Below are 4,330 nucleotides of genomic sequence, written 5' to 3' on the forward strand. Positions count from 1 at the left end.
TAAAAGCCAGCAACACCAGAACACTTTGGTTACAAAAGCCCATTTATACGAAGCCATGTTTTCTTACTCATTCTCGTATAGACTGTTGTAGCCTGCTGGTACTGGCTCCTAAAAAGATATGTCCACATTTTAATTCCCAGAGCCTGTGCATGATACATCATTTGGTTAAAGGGTCTTTGCAGACATAGTTAAGTATTCTGCAATTAAGAGATCATCCTGGATCATCAATGTTGGCCCTCATGTCAACAGCAAGTGTGATGGTCACTTTTAGGTGTCAACTTGACTAAGCCAAAGGATGCCCACATTACTTGGGCTTTCCAGGTGGCACGAGTGGTAAAGAACACACCTGCCAATGCAGGAGACCTAAGAGATGTGCGTTTGATCCCTGGGTCAGGAAGATTCCCTGGAGGAGGGCATGGCAACACATTCCAGTATTCTTGGCTGGGAAATCCCATGGACAGAGGAGCCTGGTGGGCTTAGTCTACAGGGTCACAAAGAGTCGGACACGACTGAAGTCGCAAAGAATTTGGACACAGACATATGAACGTGTCTGTGACGGTGTTTCTGGAAGAGATGAGCATTTGAATTAGTGGACTGATTAAAGCAGATGAGCTTCCCCAGTGTGGACAGTCACCATCTGATCCTTTTAGGGCCTAAATGGAACAAAAAGGCAGGGGAAGGCTGGATTTGTGCCCCGCCCAACTGTTTGAGCTAGACCATCAATCTTCTGTCACACTTGGCACTCCAAGTTCTCAAGATTTCCGTCTCAAACTAGAATCTGTGCCTTTGGCTCTCTGGCTCTCAAGCCTTCAAACTACATCACATGCTTTCTTGGGTCTCCATCATGCAGATGGTAGATCCTGGGACTTCTCAGCCTCCATCCAGTACTTTACAATAAGTCATATATATCTCCTATTGGTTCTGCTTTTTTTTTTGTTAGGAGACTTCTATCTAATACAGCAAGTTTCCTTAGATGCACAGTTAAGAGAAGGCACCATGAAGATGGGTGCAGGGATAGGAGGAGGTGGACACAAGCTAAGAAAGCTGGTAATTACCAGATACTGAATGAGTCATAGCCCAGATGCTCACCCTGAGCCTCCAGAAGTGCAGCCCTGTTAACACCTTGGTTTCAGACTTCTGGACTCTGAAACCATGAGAATAAATGTTTACTGTTTTAAGTCACCAAATCTGGGATGTTTTGTTACAGCAGCCACAGGAAACTAGTACATTTGTCTTCAGGAAAAGTGAAATTGAAGCTCTTTAGGCCCAGTGTACTATTATCTGATGTTTGCTGTTCTCTCACTCTCAAAGGGAAAAGCAATCTACTATAAATTCCTGAAGGGAATCAGCCCTTTTGTCAAAAACCTTTTCCAGGTTGATGTATGTCCTCCTCAATACCTCTACAGGTATAGTCCACCTCTTAGCTTTAATTGTAATGACTATCATATACCAGGGCTTCCCTGGTGGCTCAGAGGTTAAAGCGTCTGCCTCCAATGCGAGAGACCTGGGTTCGATCCCTGGGTCGGGAAGATCCCCTGGAGAAGGAAATGGTAACCCACTCCAGTATTCTTGCCTGGAGAATCCCATGGACAGAGAAGCCTGGTAGACCACAGTCCACGGGGTCGCAAAGAGTTGGACACGACTGAGCGACTTCACTCACTCACTCATCATATACCAAGTCCTTCAAAATTCCTACATTCTTTACCATCCATCTATCAATTTTATCCTAGGGATACCCTGTGTAGTATGTATTGATTATATTATAATCACTACTCTATAAAAATAAGGAAATACTGTTAGCAGTTCAATGAAGAATGATTACGTGTCGATAGTAAGTTGAAAAGCTCAGGCTGTAATTGAAATCTGCATGTAATTATTCATCAGATAAGTATTGAATATAAACTCAACCCCAGTTGAGGTCCTGGCAGCATTTCTTGTTGGATCAACTATAAATGTCAAATATTCTACTAAACACTGAAATAAAATAAAAGTAAAACACATATGTCCTAGTCTTCACAAAGTTTTAGTCTAGAGACTGGGAGACATTAGTCAATGAACACACATGTGTATCTAAGTACTAATAATGGTTAGTGAAGAACAACGGAATGCTATGAGCATGTAAGAAGGGAACAGAATTAAAGACATTTACCCCTGCTCTAAAAGAATTTAAAAACAGAGTAAGGGAAAGAATCAAGTAAAGAGAAAATTAAAATATAATTGGATTCATAGTATGAAGTAGTAATTGGGCCCTATGACAGGACACATGAGGCAGAACCAAACCCAGTCCTAAGAGTTTGAAAAATGAAGTGGGTTTGGAGAAGAATCTTGATAAGAAGGACTTAACCACAGATAGGAAAGTGGGGAGAAAAGAGAAAGGAAGTAGCAAGTGCAGAGATACAGGAGAAGGTGAAGTGGGCATTCAGAGAACTCCAAATCTTATATCTGTTCCATTGTATTTCTTATAACATGTATGCCTATAAAAAAAGTAGGATCTCATTTATACATTCCAGAAACTTTTAATTCATCTCAGAATTCTGTTAGAGGGTTTCCAGACTAAGTGTTCTTTCTAACAATGACACTGTTTATTAAATTTTCCTAGGTGATCAAACAAAAACCCATTTTAAATATGTTGAAGCCACATGCTATTGGCTGTGTGGTGCTGGCAAAAACCCACCTAACATGGACAGCACAGGGAGCTCCACTCAATGATATATTATGGGCTTCATCAGAAAAAAAATCTAAAAGAGAGTCAATATATGTATAATTGATTCACGCTGCTGCATACCTGAACCACAACATATAAATCAACTGTATCCTAATAAATTAAAAAAAAATACACCTGACAGTACACACACAAGAATATGCTTAGAAGCCTCACTTTTATTTACACCAAAAACTGCACTGCCAATGCCACCAATAGTAGCAAAATATTGCCCCATAGTGTTACTGGAACATGACATTGAATGGAGTCCTTTGGTGTCATCTGTCTCTTTTTCTCTTAGAGGCTTTATTTCTCAGATTCTGAAGAGTTATCTCTTGGGTCTCTTAATATCTTAATAATCAAGAAAGTGATACTTGGAAATCCCACTAAGCTACTTTTTTAAACAAAAAAACAACAATGTTTTTAAACAAGAAAAAATGATATTTATAAAAGGTATGATTATAAAATTCTTTCAAAGTAAAAGGAAATCTCTGAATCATATAAAACATAATCAAGGCCAAGATAAGAAAGATGAGGCTGAAAAAAACCCATTGTTTCATGTCCACTTCTAACTGTTGCTTCTTGACCTGCATAAAGGTTTCTTAGGAGACAGATTTGGTGGTATGTTATTCCCATCTGTAAGAATTTTCCACAGTTTGCTGTGATCCACACAGTCAAAGGCTTTTAGTGTACTCCATGAAGCAGATGTTTTTCTGGAATTTTCTCAGATGATAATTCTGATGTTTAGTTCAGCATATAGAAACTAAGTCACTCCCTTCTTTGACCCTGCTAAAGTCATGCTTTCCATGATTGAAAGGTCTTTAAGTCAAGAAGTCACCTCTGTTCCCCAGCCCCTCACCCTAATCAGGATAGACAACGGGACAAGGAGGAAAGAGACTTCTGATTAGAGAATTTGAAACCAAAATCCAAGAGAAAGAAGAAAACTAAAGTAAAACAATCAGCCGTTTGAAATATTTCCCTATTGGCCTTTGACCCAGGGCAACAGATACATTAAAAATTGCATATTTTAAGGAAGATGGAATGCTTAACTTCATTCTTTTGGTTTGTTAAAATTTCTCCTAAAAGTAATAACCTCAATAAGAATCTTGCTGCCAGAATTATGTATGATACAGAAGTTTGATTCAAATATATCAATAAAATTTTTTATATATCTTGTGCATGTAGTTTAGTATATTTAATAGCAGATCAATGGTAATTTCAAAATACTGAATAAAAGAGATATTTTTCTGATACTAGAAATATTTTCAAATAATTTTGTTTCCCTAGCTATTTTAGTGAATGACAATAGTGGCATGCTTAATACATTTTTTAAAAATCATTATTTTAGAAAGCCACTTTAAAGTCTAATAATTATTTTTTGATAGTTTATGATGAGTTCTATCACTAAAATTTCAAGCCAATAAGTAATCAGTTGTTTAAACAATATGTTATAGTTCAGTTCAGTTCAGTTCAGTCGCTCAGTCGTGTCCAACTCTCCACAACCCCATGAATCACAGCACGCCAGGCCTCCCTGTCCATCACCAACTCCTGGAGTTCACTCAAACTCATGTCCACAGAGTCGGCGATGCCATCCAGCCATCTCATTCTCTGTCGTCCCTTTCTCCTCCC

This window comes from Moschus berezovskii, chromosome 3, assembly GCF_049115385.1.
Source record: "Moschus berezovskii isolate FMDL1 chromosome 3, NW_MosBer_1.0, whole genome shotgun sequence".
In the NCBI taxonomy this organism is placed as follows: domain Eukaryota; kingdom Metazoa; phylum Chordata; class Mammalia; order Artiodactyla; family Moschidae; genus Moschus; species Moschus berezovskii.